Source organism: Mastigoproctus giganteus, chromosome 13 (genome assembly GCF_048544385.1).
Source record: "Mastigoproctus giganteus isolate SK-2022 chromosome 13, ASM4854438v1, whole genome shotgun sequence".
NCBI classification, from domain to species: Eukaryota; Metazoa; Arthropoda; class Arachnida; order Uropygi; family Thelyphonidae; genus Mastigoproctus; species Mastigoproctus giganteus.
In genome coordinates, this window is record NC_143587.1 from 37,597,342 (window position 1) to 37,616,033 (window position 18,692).

Below are 18,692 nucleotides of genomic sequence, written 5' to 3' on the forward strand. Positions count from 1 at the left end.
CACAACTTCCCACATGAACCAGTCCTGCTTAGGAAGCCATGTTTCCACTCCCCCCCCTGCACCCAAGGAGGCAGATCTCTACTATCTAAGAGAGATAAAAGAATTCCAGAACTTTTAACTCAAGCGTTAATATCACCTTAATAGCTTTGAAATCTGTGCATTCAAGCAACTTTACAATTCAACTCCAAAATCATTAAAAGATATAAACTTCAAACTGTAAACTCACAAATATTTTTATATACATTTTTAAAACATTTTATAATTTTTATGTATATCTTAAATCCTATTTCATCAAAATAAAATAAACTCACAATACTATATTTACATAGTCTCAACATCTTAAAATTCTAATTGAACACCATAATTCAAACTTTATACATATATACATTAGTTCCCTCCCTTTTTCCGCAAATGAATGGCACTTGTGAAGTCCAGGAAGGCACCATACTTCTCTCTATTTATAAAAAAAAACTCTTGCCACTATAGGAATCAGTACCAACCCTACAATTCATTTACACTCTCAAATCTTCATAGATAGTACAATCATTCATGATGTGTTCAGAGTCCTCAATATGCCCACACAGGCATAAATTATCCACTTTAAGACCTAACTCCACTAATCTTCTCTTCAGGACATGCCCCGTCACCAGCATTGTGGCACACATCCTCAAATCAAGCCACCTCCTAAACTTCTCTTTGGTATCAACCTTTGGAATAAACCTGTGCGTGACAATGCCCCAACACAGAACTGTTACATCTCATTTGCCACTATTCCTTTAATTCCTGTCGAAATCTCTTCCTTTTGACTCTTATATCACCCTTTCCATATATCCTTATATCCTCAATACAAGGTCTAACTCCCATAATCTCTCATCTAGTATTCACTTTAGTGGCATACTCTAACACCTTCTGAGCTATAACCACATCTACAGGTTCTCTACCTGAAATCACTTGTAAAGCTTGATTGGATACAGTAAAGCTTGATTGGATGGGGAAAATTTGAAAATAAGTTGGAGCGAGAAATTATTAGTATTGGTTGTGGTGCACATATTATTCACAATTGTCTCCAATGTACTGTCGACTGTCTACCAATCGATACTGATTGTTTTGCAGCTAAAACATACAAATACTTTTTTTTACATACACAATCAGAATCGAAGAATTTAAAAACTTTTGTGAATTTGCAGGAGACAATTATGCAAAATTATTGGAACATGGAAATCAGTGGCGTAGCTACCATGTAGGCAGGCAAGGCAATTGCCTCCGAGCCCAGGTCCTTTAGGGACCCGGCGTCTTTGGCTGTCTTCTCTTTTTGCAATTTTCATTAATTAAGTATGGGCCCGAACCCGGGCCCGAAAAAGGGTAGCTATGCTACTGATGGAAATACAAGATTTTTGTCCATAGGCCCATCAATTGACAGAATTTTAAGCATGTTTGAAGGTTCATATGATCATATTTTCTTTCTCAAGAGAAATGCCCTGCTGTGTTCAAAAAATTATTTGAAGATCCCTATTTGAAATTATGGCTGTCATTCGTAAGAGAAGTAGCTATGAATATTGAAAATCTTACAAGCATATTAGAAGACAGAAAAAACGAACTTTTAATAACAAAAGATGTTAAAAATAAACTAAAAATGTTAATAGAAGGAAGCAAAATTAGTGAGGTCAAGTTTTTTGAAGTAGTTAAGAACTTTTATGAAACCAGCTTAGAATATGTAAACGTGGAAATGCAGTAGCTTGGGAAATACTGAAAAATCTAAATTGGTATTACTGAGAAAGGTACCTGAATGGAAAGAAATACAGGACAGTTTCAACGAGAAGCTCATACATGAACAAGAGCAGGTAAAACTCATATATTTGATCAGTGGGCACTTATAAAAGCAATAGTTGTCAGGCAGTTGGACACATGGAATAAAGAAAACATTTCTATATCTGATAGATGGATTCAAATATTTTCTGAAATGCATGAAAAATGTCTAGCTTTCCAGGATTTTAGCAATGTTGTGGAATTTGTTCTTTGCCTACCTGGAAGTACAGCTTCCGTGGAGAGAATATTTTCCATAATGAATATCCTGTGGTCGAAGGAGAAATTCAGATTAAGTGTTGACACCTTGAAAGACATGTTAATTATAAAGCAAAATTGTAATATGGAATGTGACAAGTTTTAAGACAAGATCTTAAAAGACCAAAATTTGTTACGCAAAATACATTCATCCGAAAAATATTCTTGGTGAACTTGATGTGCAGTCCCACTCCACGTCGACCTAAAAACACTTTGTTGAATATTTTTTCTGCTCTTTCCGAACAATATTTCCTCTTCCCATCCCGTTTTGGCCTCAAGGAATTATGGTCAGCCTACTCATGGAGGTAGAAGATTAACCAACATCTACGTAGCCAGAAACATAAGGATGCGGAGAAAACTTGGAATTCGGTTCAAAACATCAGCTCATTCATCGTCCCCTGTCCCGTTTTGGCTTCAAGGAATTATGGTCAGCCTACATATGTAAGATAACTACTTGTAAAATAATAAGAGAAGTTTACCTCAATATAATACGTAGAACACTTCCGTGTGATCCTCTCCAGCAATTAAAACGAAAAAATCGAAAATCTTACATTACAGTAAAAAACAATTAAAAATCAAATGAACGCAATTAAAAATCAATCTAACGTAATTAAAAATTAAAGAAATTTAACAAAAAAATTGCAAAACGATTTTCCTTCCTGAAGCTGACAACGCTTTTCGACCGTATGTCGTGATCACAGGAACGAAAATTCGGCTTCAGGAAGGAAAATCGTTTTGCAATTTTTTCGTTAAATTTCTTTAATTTTTAATTGAGTTAGATTGATTTTTAATTGTGTTCAATTGATTTTTAATTATTTTTTACTGTAATGTAAGATTTTCGATTTTTACGTTTTAATTGCTGGAGAGTATCATACGGAAGTGTTCTACGTATTATATAGAGGTAAACTTCTCTTATTATTTTACAAATATTGATATCAACGTAGAACGTATTGAGCATATAGAACGTAATCGCAAAGTTTTAAGCTCCGTTTGCAGGTATTTTAAGTTCAAGCGGTTACTCGTAATTCGTTATATATAGGGTTACTACCTACGGTGATTACACAATTAAATCTCACACGCAATCTATAATGCCCTTATTAAATGGAGAATGTGAAATTTATTTTGGGTGCAAATTAAGTAATCAGGACAAGGGAAAAAAAAAACTGTCATATTAAGGCCACCCAAGAACTAACTTATATGCCCATCTGTATTATGTCCAATAAATCGCGTGTGTTCTCTCATCGATTTGCATGTTTTTTGGACGAAAAAGAGGAGTTTCCAGGGTAAAACCTTCCTATCTACACCTGACACAGACGCCATGAACCTTTTCACCAAGTGTGGGGAAGACGGTGATTAAATCCACTGTGCTACTGGGCAGAGAGATGAGGATCAAGAAAATACACGGACTTCTCATACATGCTGCATTAATTGTAGAATAATTAGTAAAATAATACTAAAATAAAATCATAAAATAAGAATAAATAATACAAAGTGAAGGAGACAGCCATTAAAAAAAAAAACCTTGGATACCCATCCTGACAATCTACCCGGTTTTCCGAGTGATGAACTACTGTTCCTCCAGAACCTATTTATTAGAAGAGTGAAATACAGATGATTCAATAGAAACAGTCCATGCGAACTTCGAATCTGAATACGAATACCCAGACCAAAATAAACCTCGCATTGTTATCCAAAGTAAATTGCGCGAATGTGGGCATGATCTAAGACAGCGATAGCGCTTCCTGGATCTATACGGAAGGAATGGATTTACTGCAAAAAAGAGATAACTATATCTGTACTTCCTAAACAACAAAAAAGCTTTCTTCATATTTTGCTATGTAAGATTCGCTTTGCTTCTGTAATGATATTGATGGACTGCTTGATGCAGTTGGAAGAGAATATAAACCAAAAAATGGAATAATTTCATTCACGCTTAGAAACTGTCTGAATGCTGTGCTATACCACATACCACAATGGAAATGTAGATCCATCTAAATCCACTACGCTCGAAAACTATTGCTAAATATTGATTAGAGGCTCATGACCATTACAAAAGAAAACGCAAACGAAAAAAAAAAAAATAAAAAAAAAAAAAAAATATATATATATATATATATATATTACTATATTTTTTATGCCATTTATTGTAATACTTGTTAAAATTTCATTAAAAATTCCAATAAGCGTAACCTGCATTCATCTCTAAATCTGTAGGTGCTAAGCAACATGCGGCTCCAGTTTGGATCCAGCTCATCAAAACAAATGAAAAGTGCCATATTTCAAGAACAACAAAAAAAAAAAAAAAAAAAAATCTCAGGTTTAAAATTCGTTCACAATGTAGTCGTTGGATTACGATATTTAACTATTAAATTTAAAATAATAATAAGTGGAGTCTCCACCCAAACAGAACAAATGAAGCTAGAAAGATGGGCAAACAAGGCATCCCATAGTGACCGCAATGAAGACTACATAGATCAAATGGCCTCCAATGCATGGCTCACGAGCGGAGCGCTCCTCCCCGAGACTATTACAATTTGATCTTAGCCAAAAGGCCGAGAAGCGATCTTCCCCGAGACTCAAAAGTATTCAAGTATTTTATTAAATTTTTGGGGGCTCCAGGGTTTCCCATATCCGTCGCTAAAAGGTAACAGTATACAATGTGTACAATTTAAAGCAACTATATACAGTGATAATGATACATAAAGGCTATTTACAATGATAATGATACATAAAGGCTATTTACAATGATAATGATACAAAATAAACACTGGGCTTCGGAGTCCAGCAGACTGATCAATACAGCAGGTTAGAGAATCCAAAACGGAAACAGTCTACAAACAAGCGAGAGTGATCAATCCCCAACAACCAGCTGAGCGTTAAAAAGATTTATACTTCAAAAGAGTAGTTACAATTTCTGGTTTCCAAAACAATAGAAAGGGCCGTAAACCCTTACATCTAAAATTCAAAAAACCCAGTAAAGTCTTTCCAACCAACCGACAGACAGCGGTCTTTTACTATCAATAAACATTAAGTTAGTATTTTACTGAACCTCAGGAGTAAGAATTCTTTTCCTCCGTTTAATCATTTTCTCCGCATAGGTGGAGAAGGCAGTATAATACTCAGGACAGTTAACTAATCTTGGCAGTTCAGAGCAATCGAATACATTTATGAGAAGTTTAAAGTCTAGTCTTAAATCGTCATACAGAGGACAATGAAAGACGAGATGCTCAACAGTTTCTTGAGCACCACAACTGCAAGGAGGAGTGTTACTGAATCCTAATGAAAACAATTTAGAGTTAAGACTGCCATGACCAGTATATGCAAACGTAACATATAAGCCAGGATTGAACCAGTCCATTTTCTTATCATAATCAGCAACCTCGGGAAAAAACCTAAAGATCTCCCTACCCAAGACAGAAGTAGACCAAGTATTTTGCCACGCTTTACAACATTCATTTCTCATTCTTTTAATGTCTACATTTTCTTGTAAGTCAGTATTATAAGTAAAACCATTTACAACCGCAGGGACATTTTTATTTCTACAATATAAAAGACTGTAACATTACTTCATATTGGATTAGCAATCGATGACTGAGGACCTGGAGAGCAGCTGTAAAGACAGTTAGACAAACTCTACTTACAGCGAAAAGAAAAAGTCTTTGTGCTTGAGTAAGATTTTTTGAACAAGAGAATTACCAATTCTATTATCACCAGACCCCAGCCGCATAACACACAATTGGTATAAATATACAAGAGTAGTATAATTTCTTTACACCAAAAGTACTCTTGGTAATTTTAATAATTTTATAGGTTATAGCTTTTATTTTAGGAGTACATATTTTGCATGATAATTAAAATTAAGATGGTCATCCAAATAAATTCCGAAGTATTTATGCTGTCTAGCACTCCTAATCATTTCTCCATTTAGCTTAATAACAGATGGTCTATTCACGTCAAGGAAGCCCTTTAGCAACATTTTTTTTTTTTTTTTATTAGTCGAGATTTGAAGTGTGTTTGACACCAGCTATTCAAGTCCTTGAGAACATCATTTGCTCTGTGCTCAAGCTCCCGGCGGGAATTACCAAAAATCAGAATAACCAGGTCGTCTGCGTAAGCGAGCTGAAGGATGTCGTCTCGATCAACCGAGAGCTATCCATCAAAGACCATGTTCCAGCACACAGAGCCAAGAACAGAGCCCTGAGGGCAGCCCCTAGTTACAGATCTTGTGACAGAACAAAATCCTGAAGTGACTGTGATGCTGCGAGAATCAAAATAATTCGAAAGGAGGCGGTAAATGGGAGTAGAGACTCCGGCTTCTCTGGATCTCGCCAGGACACTCGGCCACCAAACAGCGTCGAATGCCCCTTTGAAGTCAACAAAGAGACCCAGGACATATTTAGAAGTGGAATTTTGTCATCCAAAATTCCACTTCTAAATATGTCCTGATAAATGTCCTGATTTATTTGGATGACCATCAGTCCTGATGTCCTGATGGTCATCCAAATAAATTCCGAAGTATTTATGCTGTCTAGCACTCCTAATCATTTCTCCATTTAGCTTAATAACAGATGGTCTATTCACGTCAAGGAAGCCCTTTAGCAACATTTTTTTTTTTTTTTTATTAGTCGAGATTTGAAGTGTGTTTGACACCAGCTATTCAAGTCCTTGAGAACATCATTTGCTCTGTGCTCAAGCTCCCGGCGGGAATTACCAAAAATCAGAATAACCAGGTCGTCTGCATAAGCGAGCTGAAGGATGTCGTCTCGATCAACCGAGAGCTATCCATCAAAGACCATGTTCCAGCACACAGAGCCAAGAACAGAGCCCTGAGGGCAGCCCCTAGTTACAGATCTTGTGACAGAACAAAATCCTGAAGTGACTGTGATACTGCGAGAATCAAAATAATTCGAAAGGAGGCGGTAAATGGGAGTAGAGACTCCAGCTTCTCTGGATCTCGCCAGGACACTCGGCCACCAAACAGCGTCGAATGCCCCTTTGAAGTCAACAAAGAGACCCAGGACATATTTAGAAGTGGAATTTTGAACAGTATTCAGAACCTGACAAATAGCATCAACCGAAGATGTTTCACAGGTAAAACCGAATTAAAGTGGGGAACATAGATTTCTATCTAAATAGTCATTTAGAAAACAAGAAAAAATTTATTTTCTAGGCCTTTGCCAAGGATGGGCAGCAACGCAATGGGCCTGTAATAGGCCAGACCATTGGAGGGTTTGTCAAAGGACTTAAGCAGAAGTTTTAAGTCTGGCCTGTTTCCAAGGCAATGGGAAAAACCCCGAAGACAGACAAGCATTCATAAGATTTAATATTATGAACAGGCAATTTTTCCAGAATCTTTTAAGAACAGAAACCTCAAGGAGGTCCTGTTCAGGACACTTTCCATCACTTAAGGTTGAGATAGCAGATTCCAGCTCAATATCCAAAAATGGAGCCTCGGCGCAGGCCCTTGCTATGATAAATTATCTAATCTCACTGTAGTTTGGATGGTGTTTTCACAGGAGGCAGTGTCCTCATGGAGCAACCGTTTTTTTTTTTTTTTTGTTCAGTTCTTGGGTTTGGGCGGCCCAAGTCTGGACAGCTGGCACTCAACAGTATTGCACTTTCTCTGTTGAGTGTTGAATTGCGCTTTGGCGCTCCAGCTTTTAATATGGTAGCAGGTCCGGCTCCTCGTGCCGGGGACGGGCATCAGATTGTAGTTGAAAAGTCCAGCTGCCTTCTGATGGCAAAGTGACCTGACATAAACAACATACTACACTCACAAACATATCTCTCGTATATATACTTTCATTCTTTCCTATACGAAAATCTATTTATTATGCACTAGATTTAGTATATGAACTTAATGTAATTTTCTCCCTCCCTTTTCTTTTCAAAATTAGGTTTTACTCTTCTTATTTCTTAGCTATCTTTTTATTTTTCAGGTCCAATTTACAGATTTTCTGTTGTAAAACTATTTAGGTGGAGATGGGCTTTTGCCTGGGAACCACCCTGACACAGTACACAGTACACACACGCACGCACGCACGCACACACGCACGCACGCGCGCGCGCACGCACACACACACACACACACACACACACACACACACACACACACACACACACACACACACACACACACACACACACACACACACACACACACACACACACACACACACATCCATGGCAGAGAATCTACGCGTTAGCTTCTTAGTGTGAAAGTCAAGTTAAAATGTGCTCCTACTTTTTGGATGTGTTTGTGCGTCTTTAGCAACCCCTGTGCTGAAAAAATATGTGTCAGTGAAAATATATGAGGTGGTGAGTCTAGAGGTTAAGTTTTGGGAGTTGGGGTTGAGTATTTACACAGAAATAACTGTTTTAAATTTTCAACAATTTGTGTTCTCATTTCACATAGAGAAACATTGCTCCATAGGAAAAGCATTGTGGAAATCCTATAGTGAATTTTCCCATAGAAATTGCATTGGTCCATAGACTTTATATGGGACAAGATGGCTACCTGGCTTTAATTCTTTTTTAAGTGTCCAGGGATACACCATAACAGGGATAGTGACACCTACCTGTGGTGGTTATATAATATCAAGTGGAATTTTGACATAAAAATTTGAATATTCGATGTTTTCCTATGGATGGACTTTTTCCCATAGGTTAACATAGGATTTATGGTGGGCTTGTTTTGGGCTAAAATTAGCAAAACTTTAAAATTCAATATCTCCTTAACTATTGGGATTGAGGTTCTCATCTTTGGTGGGTGAGTTCTTAAAGGAATTACTTATTTTTCAAGATTTTTTCCAGCTCCATCTGGTGATTAGGAGCTGAGATACAGAAATTGGGTTTAGGCAAAATCAAAACTTTTATGCTGATTTTTACCCATTGGTAAACATTGGAAAATATATATATTTTGAACCAGATTTTTTGTAGGTAAGAGGTAAGTGTAAGGAATAACAGGACAGTCAAGAAGAAGAGGATCCCTTTAATAAATAAATAAAGAAATTTTATTACAGGAAGAAGAGGACTTATTAGAGATTAAGGAGAATTTTGGTACTGTTTTCTTTAAACAAAACATACATTATGGATGCAGAGGGGGTGTTCTCTGGCGAGTCTGGGGAAAAACCAGAACCCCGTAAGAAACAAAAGGGTAAAAAAGTTGTTACATCAATCAAGGGAAGTTCTAAGGGTGATAAAAGTAAAAATAAACGGAAAAAATCTGTTCCTATTGACATAGAACAAGGTAAACACGATTCTGAGGGAGGTACCTCTACTGACTCGGAGTCATCGGCGTAAAGATCTACTGAGGTTTTTAAAACATTAAAAGGTCGTTAAGGTTCCTTTGACCCCTAGGGTTGTGCCTCATGGAGACAGGGACATAATCAGTAATATAGACAAAGATAATGTAGTTTGCCCCGCTAAGTTAATTGTGGAATCATCCACGTTAGTGGAGCCTGAGGGAGTAGAAGTGTTTGATCCTTCCAGTTCATCTGTATCAGATAAGAATCGGGGAGAAGTGACTCAGAGATGGGAATCGATATTGAGTTCCCCACTTGACGATGATCCCGTTTCTGGACGGGCCCAGGAGGTCTCTGGAATATGTTCTGCGGTTTCAAGGATTAAAAAAGCCCTCACAGATTTTTTGTTTTCCGAATCCTGCGGGGTTACTGCTGTTGCTGCTAGTCGCATCTTGGGCTTCTGGGCAGATGTGGAAGCAGTGAATACGACTCACTAGTGGACAATGAGCGCTTAAAGGTACGCTCAGCTGAGCTTGAGACTCACGAGGAACTTTTTAGTAATTTGTTGAAGACGCAGACCGAGTCAGTAAGTTTGAATCCTAGATATAAAACATTTGCAAAGGTTGTTGGAAGTGGTTTGGTTGGAGAGGATGAACCAGTTTTATCGAAGTCAGTCGGGAATCGTGAGAGTGCTCGCGGTTCTGTTCGCGGGGCTCCTGAATCCCAGTCTGACCCTAATAACATCGTTATTTTTCGTCCATCAGAAGGCTCTGAGATTGACTCTAGTCTGAGCGTCAAATTGACAGTGACTGAGGCGTTTAAAAAAGAGTACAAAAACATGAAAATTAAAAATATTCGTCTATTGCGAAACAAAGCAGTTCTGATGGAGACAACTTGCCAAGATGACGTAAGCAAGATAACCGAGAATTTAACATTTAAACAAGCGGGTTTGTCGGTTGAGAAACCTAAGTTTTCCAATCCAACTGTGTTAATTTATGGTGTTCCCAAGGATCTCACAAAACAGGATATACTTTAGGATTTGTATTGTAAAAACCTTCAGGATTTTAATGTTACTCAGGAGGAGGTTAATCAAGAGGTTTTCTTTAGGTTTAATTCAGGTTCGGGACCAAATGTTACAAACTGGATTATAGGATTTAGCCCTCGTCTCTATAAATGCTTGTTTAAGAACAACAGAATCTTTTTGGGATTTGGATCACACCGTTTTAGAAAATTTACTATGGTCAGCAAGTGTTTTCGTTGCCTTGGCTATGGCCATTCTTCGCTGAACTGTTCACATAAAACGGTGTCATGTGGCCACTGTGCAAATAGTGGTCATATTTATCCTGAGTGTCCCAGCAAAGAGAAGTTCCCCTAAATGTATCAACTGTAAGAGGAGAGGTCGCGACCACGATCACTCAGTCCGAGACAATAAGTGTCCAGAATATATCAGAGTTGTTGAGATGACAGACAGGAGAACATATAATGAGTAACGACAATTATTTTCAATCTACCACAGAGAACTTAAATCACTTCACAGGTTTAAAAGTTTTGCAGATAAACGGACAACGGTCTCGTGCTGTAGCTGATGAAATTCGTGTTGCAGCTTTTGAGGGTGAGTTTGATTTGGTTTGTATTCAGGAGCCATACTACACGGCCCAAGTGGGAGGACATGCATACAAGGTTATGGGATACCCGTCGTCATGCCGAGTTCTTGCTGCTACAGATGTTCCTCCAAAGTCAGCTATGGTGGTTTTGAATCGGGATATTGTATTGACGGCCATTACTAATGAATGTTCTGCAGATATAGTATGCACGATGGTGGCGCTGAGGGATCTTTCCTTTTGTTTGGTTTCTGCATATTGTTCTCCTTTGGCAGATTTTCTGGTTTGTTTGCATCATCTGGATAGGATTTGTTCGAGGTTTGTTGGGAGTGGACTGATACTGGCTGCGGATTTGAACGCTAAATCTCATTTTTGGCATAGTGGTGTTGTTGATTCTCGTGGATCTCTGTTGGAAGACTTGATTTTAACACACAATTTAAGTGTACAGAATTTACCAGATAAGCCTTTTACTTTTTCTACTTGTCACGGCCAGTCAAATATTGACGTGACTGTTGTTTCTTTCGGGTACGCGGAGAGAACACTGAATTGGGATGTGCATTCTGATTTGTTGAATAGTGATCATAGAGCTATTTCCTTCTGTGTTGCTCCTGATAATATGCGGAGGGATTTTGGAACTGGTACTTTGAGAAGATTTTCTATGGAAAGAGTTAAATGGGATAAATTTGGTAGTTATTTGAAATCAGTGTACAATGATGAATTTGTATTATCCCTGAATAATTTTAATGCGGAAGAGTTGGTAGCTCACGTTGAGTACCATTTGTTTCAAGCCACGTTGCATTGTGCTAAAAGAAAACAATCTAAAGTAGTCCCGGTACCATGGTGGTCACTCGAACTGACTGTTTTGAGGTCTAGGGTGATGAGGGCTAGAAGAGAGTTACAGCGAGACAGACACCTGTCTGGGCGGGATGTGGAGTTGCTCGCTGGTAATTATCGATCTTTAAGACGACAGTATCACAAAGAAATTGCTCGAGCCAAGCAGGAATGCTGGCAGAAATTGGTCAAGGAGGTGGGAAATTCGGACCCTTGGGGTCTGATTTACAGAATATCACGGGATAAGTTGGTACGAGGTGAAATTTACAATACTGTGGTGACCGAAGGGGTGGAAACTGATGATTGGTTTAGTACTGTTCAACGGATAGTTGGGGAACTTTTTCCTGAGGATGTGTTGGAGTCGGATACAGTTGATCAGGCCAGAATACGTCTGAGTAATCTGGTGTATGATGGTTCATCGGAGATAAGTTTGTTTTCGTTGTTTGAGCTGGGGATAGCCACCGCGAGGTTGAACACTAAAAAATGTCCAGGGTTGGATCTGTTAGAAAATAAAATTGTGTTGAAGTTTTTTGAGGTCTGCCCAGATGTATTGCTCAAAATGTATAATAAATGTTTGTTGGAGCGAGTGTTCCCGAGATCGTGGAAAGTGGCTCTTCTCAAGATTCTACACAAGCCCAATAAGCCTCTTGACGATCCTCGAGCTTATAGGCCAATTTCGCTTTTATCAAACCTCGGTAAGCTGTTCGAGAGGTTATTGCTTCCTAGAATAGTTGACGTCCTGACTGTTGGTAATGCTATATCGAATTTTCAGTTTGGCTTCAAGAAGGGTCATTCGACCGAGGAGGCAATATTGACATTAATTAATCATGTGAAGTCCTCTTCCGAGAAATATGTTTTGGTTGTGTTTGTAGATTTTGAAGGTGCTTTTGACTCCGTGTGGTGGGAGAGTGTTCTGAGTGTTTTGAGGAGGTCTGGCTGTGACCGGTATTTATATGGAGTAATACGTTCATATTTTAGAGATAGATTGGTAAAGGTATGTGCGAAGCACCTAATGTATAGCTATTATGTAGGCCGAGGATGTCCACAGGGATCAGTGCTGGGTCCAATTTTTTGGAATGCCGTACTGGATCAGTGGTTGCAGAAGTCTCTAGCTATAAGTTGTTTCCGTGTGGCGTACGCGGATGATTTGATTGTGGTGGTCCCGGGTGGATCTAGAATTGTGTTGGAGCATAGAATACAGGAAGTTTTGGTGGACCTTGCTGATTGGGCTGCCTTGAACAAGTTGAAAATTTCATCCATGAAAACTAAATTCATGGTATTTAAAAATCATTTTAATTATAACCGTCCACCTAGAGTAGTGTTAAACGGAAGGCAAATTCCTTTTGTGTCCAACATTAAGTACTTGGGGGTGATACTGGATGATAGGATGAGGTTCCATTTACATGTTGCACATTTGAATGACAAAATAAAGAAGTTTATTTACTCAGTTGTACGAATTTCAAGAAGAGAATGGGGTCTTAGTAAAAAAACTATGAGTTTATATTACAAAACGATCTTTTTACCAATTATTGCTTATGCTGCCGGTGTATGGATTGCGGATGTGTTCAAGGCCAGAATTCAACGTAAGTTAATGTCGTTGCAACGTTCTATGATACTGACTTATTTGTATGCACCACGGACTGTGTCTACGATGGCACTTCAGGTGATTGCTGGATTGTTACCTCTGGATTTATATGTGGTCTATAGAGGAATGATGTATGCGATGCGGAAAGGTATTCCTGCACAATATCTAGGGATGTCATTGAATCTTACAGCTACAGTTAAGGAGGAGAAACTTCGAATTTGGACTGGGTTGGTCGGAATATGGAGAGCACGGTGGAGTTCTTCAGAGGTGGGAGAGATAACCAGGAAGATCATTCCTGTGGCAGATTTTACCATTACTAAACCGGTGTCGTCGTGGTTCTGTCCGTCTATGTATACCAGTTTTTTGCTAACAGGTCATGGGTCGATCAGAGATAAACTGTATTCTCGAGGGTTGGAGCTGGATCCACGGTGTTCTTGTGGAGCGGCAGAGACTTGGCAGCATATTTTGTTCTCTTGTCCTTATTATAATGCTGAACGGTGTCTTTTGGGAAAACAGATAGCTAATTTTAATGAAGATGATGTACATAGATTGGTGCAAGGAGTTAACAACTTTCAGGCCTTACAAGAGTATGCAAATGCTGTGTTCCCTAAAAGATCTACCATACGAAACCTCACGGACATTGAATTGGCCGTCTACAACCAGAATCTTTATTGATTGCATCAGGGCTTGGGAGCTTCAGACCTGGAAGCTTTTGGTCGGGTCTGGGGCTCCTGGGCATGGACCACTTAAGTGGTTTTTTTTTTTTTTTTTTTTGTTCGGCTGTTGTTCAGTTCTTGGGTTTGGGCGGCCCAAGGCTGGACAGCTGGCACTCAACAGTCTAGCACTCTCTCTGTTGAGTGTTTAATTGCGCTTTGGCGCTTCAGCTTTTAAAGACAGAACCAGGTCCGGCTCCACGTGCCAGGGACGAGCATCAGATTGCAGTTGAAGAGTTCAGCTGCTTTCTGATGGCAAAGTGGCCTGACATAAACAACATACTACACTCACAAACATCTCTCTTATATTTACTTTTATTCTTTCCTATTCAAAATTTCTTGTTTATACACTTAACTTAGCTTAGATTATGAACTTAACTTAACTTAAAAATTTTTTTTTTTTTTTTTTTTACTTTACTTCTCTTTTCAAAAATATGTTTTGTCTTCTTATTTCTTAGCTATCTTTTTATTTATCAGGTCCACTTTACAGATTTTCTGTTTTAAATGATTTAGGTGGAGATGGGCATTTGCCTGGGAACCACCCTGAACCAGTACACACACACACACACACACACACACGTCCAAAATGGCATTAATTGACAAGCTCCAGTCCATTATTTCATTACCATTCACAATAATAGATGAGAAAACATCACCGGGATGAATCTTGTTTGTAACAAGGTTGTAGGGAGTTCTTCATTTATGTTGTGCTAAACAAACCTTACTCAGGCGAGTTTTTTCTCTTGGATGATGGTATTGAAGTAACTCCTTCTGTTAGATTTATACAACTCACCAAGTCTGTCAATCTCAGACCAAGGCCTGTTACCTCACTTTGCTCTCTGAAAATTACGACGAGCATTTTGTAAGTTTCTTCTGAGAATAGTGAGATTTGGGTCCACCAAGGAACACAGTTCATTTTTCGTTCCCCGAGACTACTACTACTACTAACTATTATATTTAGGCCACCCGAATAATTAAATTCATCTGCCGTGTTGTCTTATGTCTGTTAATCTGTCGATCGATTTGTCTGTTTGCTGGACGAAAAACCCCAGTTTTCTGGAGAAAAATCCTTGCTATCTACACCTGAGACCGACTAACTCAGCCACGGAGTGAAAAAAGCCCACTAAAGTTCCCTCGCGTCATCGACAGGATTCGAACCCGGGCTTTTTACACCCGGTGTGGGGAGGACAGTGACGATACCACTGTGCTACCGCGCAGACTTCGAGACTGTGTGTGTATACTGTGTCGGGGTGGTTCCCAGGCATATGCCCATCTCCACCTAATTCATTTATAAAACAGAAAATCTGTAAAGTGGGCCTGATAAATAGCTAAGAAATAGAATATCCAAAACAAGAGAAATTTTGAGATGGTTACAATTTTAAACGAAGTGTCAAAAATAAAAAGTTACAATTTTGTATAGAAAAGATTAAAAATGTGTTAAAGAAATGTTTGTGTGTGTAGTGCGTTGTTAATGTCAGGTCACTTTGCCATCAGAAAGCAGCTGACATCTACAGCTGCAATCCGATGCCCGTCCCCGGTACGTGGAGCCAGACGTGTTTCTACTATTATTAGCTGTAGTGCCAAAGCACAAATTCTACACCCAACAGAGGAAGTGCAATGCTATTGGGTGCCAGCTTTCCAGTCTTGGGCCGCCCAAACCCAAGTACTGGAAAAAAAAAAAAAGCAGACTTCGAGACTTTTTTTTTTTTTTTAGACTGAAGGATTTCAGTCTTGGGGATTTCAGACTGTTTGCAGCGGCTTTGGAACCTCTGCTAGCAAATTTCCAAAACATGATATCGTACGCCGATGATCTGAAGCTCTTCATTCATTCGGATCGGCCGGAGCAAGCGCTCTCTGTTCAAAAAGTTGCAACAAATCTCTCAGATAAGCACCTTTCTCCAATACATTGGTCTTGAGCTAAATGCCGAGAAATCTGCCCAGATGACGTTTACAAAGAGGAGAAGAATAAATTCAATGCACGTTTATAAAAATGGACATCAAGTTAAACTAGTCAACTCTCACAAGGGAACTAGGTTTAGTCTGGGATTACAACCTGTCTTTTCTGGACCACTTCAAGGAAGCAATAAAATTTCTTCGCAGCCCTTTGGTCGGCTCGATAGGAACTTGTGGGTTACGGCAATAGCAAGCTGATAACTAGGTTTGCCTAAATTTGTGTGGTACCGGTGGCACTCTACACATCTGAAATCTGGTCCTCTTGTCCCTCCAACCTCCTGCGGCAGCTCTTGGGGATCGAGTATTGGCTCATTCGATCCCTCAATACGACTCCAGGACATCCCCTCACTATCTCTAGGGGTATAATGCATTCGCTGCACGGAATGACCCCTTGGAAGCAAATCATCACCACTCGTAACATAATTACCCTCTCCAAGCTCATTTCGGGTAGACTGGATGCTCCTAACATCGATAGCCTTATCATCCTGCCCACGAAGAACATCAGAATAACTAACCGGCAAGCATCTATGATCAGACCTGCCCTCAACCAAATCAGCTCGCTCAACCATATGTTCCCAGCAAACACGATTGGGCTTCTCAACGACTTAAATATCGACCCTGATACGATTTGCGTGGACAAAGCCTACAGATCAAAAGTTTTTGATGATACCTACACAATCTTGCAATTTTAGATCTTTCATTTCACCATCGCTTTACGCTGCTTCTGTATTAGAGGATGATATGCGCTCCTTCCCCTGATCCGGACAGCCTACAGCATCCCCACACTCTTCTTGGACAGACGCCGAATGCATTTAGAGTATTGTCTGTCATAATCTGTCTTAACTTCTGTTATTAATGATCTCTGCTATTAATGACTTGATCTCTGTATATTTTATTTCACCTAATATTGATATTGCATTAATTTTTATAGTTGTGTTTACCCTCCTAGCATCTCAATGCTGTCTAGCGCTGGATGTAACTTTTCTTTATCTGATTAAATAAATAATCTGGTAAAAGTACCTAGGGAAAATAGATTTCGAATCCTAAATCTGCAAGATGAAAGAGAACGCCTTTCCAAGTACTGTTGTATAGGGATGGAATAGATAGAAAACAGGCACTTGGAAACTTCGAGAAAATCGGAAATAACACAAACAGCCTTATTATATGCAGTACATATCATGCAACATATATTTTCTGGCCAAAAATTATTTCGTTCTAAACATTATTCATTAATAAATTCTAGACCAACGCCTTTAATCAAAAAGCATCTTACACAGCATAAGCAAACTAGAGCAATACAGTTTAGATATAAGAGTAAAGCACGCAGTAAAAAACAAATTTCCTATAAAATCACTTAAACCAGAAAACGTCGCTACTAAATATTCCAATTTTTCAGTATTAAATCTTCAACAAATTACCTCATTTTTTTGGATCTCTTTCAGCAAAATTATCCCCCTAATATCTTGATATAAAGTAATATATTAAAAGCAGAAATATTAAGCGATTACCATAATCGTCAGCATCTCATGGCCCCCTGTAATCGGTGAAAAAAAAAACATTAGATCCGAGTCGACAGATGATATTTACCAAAGAGGTAAGTAATCACTGCGGTTTTCCAGTTTATATTTTAAGGTAATAACTAGACATCGGATTATATGCACTAAAAACATGTCAAACATGAACCAAAATGCTAATACTGTATATGCACTACAGTTTTTACATTTATTACAATTAATGGAACCACAATTTCTTTGTATTCAAAAGTAAGAAAGCCGTTCGTGAAAAGTTTTAACGTCTTTTTAAAATGTTTTCCCTTTCAAACTCACAATACATGATAACATATTTCTCAAAGTGGTCCACTGGAAATTAAGATCTACTTCGACTGGACTGTATTTAAAAATGTGAGTTTTTGAAGTCTGGAAATGGAAGTTCATTTCCTTTCCCACTTATAAATCCATCTATTTTCCTTAAAGTGAGTTCTTTTCTACAATATTATTATATTTTCTTCTTATTTCTTCTCCTATGCCTCCAGGCACGGTTTGAATTTGCAATTCAACTTTTTCCATCTCTCCAATTGCGCTGCTCAAAAAAAAAGTCTCCACGTTTCAAGTTCTGTTATACAACTCCATAACCAGCTGAAATGGGTCTGGATAAACAATAAATGTTTTCTAGCCAAAGAAATCAGAAAGCATTGCCGTAGCACTACCAATAGCTGGCGAATGTCTACTAGCCAAGGAATCGCCAGATTCTTTTATAGAACCAAAATTTTTGGCATAAAACGGTACGGCTTTTAATCGTGTTCCCCATCTTGTGAGAACAGGATCAGGTGGGAAAGGTAGAGTAGGTAAGTTGCTGTTCTCGAAGGCGCCTTTGACAAAATCTTTTTTTTTTATAATGGAAATAAGTTTAATTTTACCAAGATTCTTCTGAATTCGCTCTGCCAACCCAATTGTAATTCACCTTTTGGAGGTCCTTACTACAAGTGAATACTGACCCTGTGGTTCAACGTCTAATTTACCACACATAAAATACGCAAGATAGCGGTCAGAAATGTATGTTGTTTCATCAACGGACATCCAAATGTAGTTTTCTCTAATACCTCGACTAATTTCGTGAATAATGTCGTCATAAATAGCGTTAAGGTAACTCTTTCTCAAGGATTAACTGTCCACATGATCTTCAAAACCTTCAGCAATACAGTGAC

The 18,692-nt window shown here is 38.6% G+C and overlaps 1 protein-coding gene across 1 annotated transcript in view; it reads right to left on the reverse strand.

The window, feature by feature from the left end:
* The window catches only part of LOC150075973 (uncharacterized), a 369,694-nt gene that overhangs the window by 218,718 nt on the left and 132,284 nt on the right, over nt 1–18,692 (reverse strand). The gene's annotated exons all lie outside the window — the stretch shown is intronic.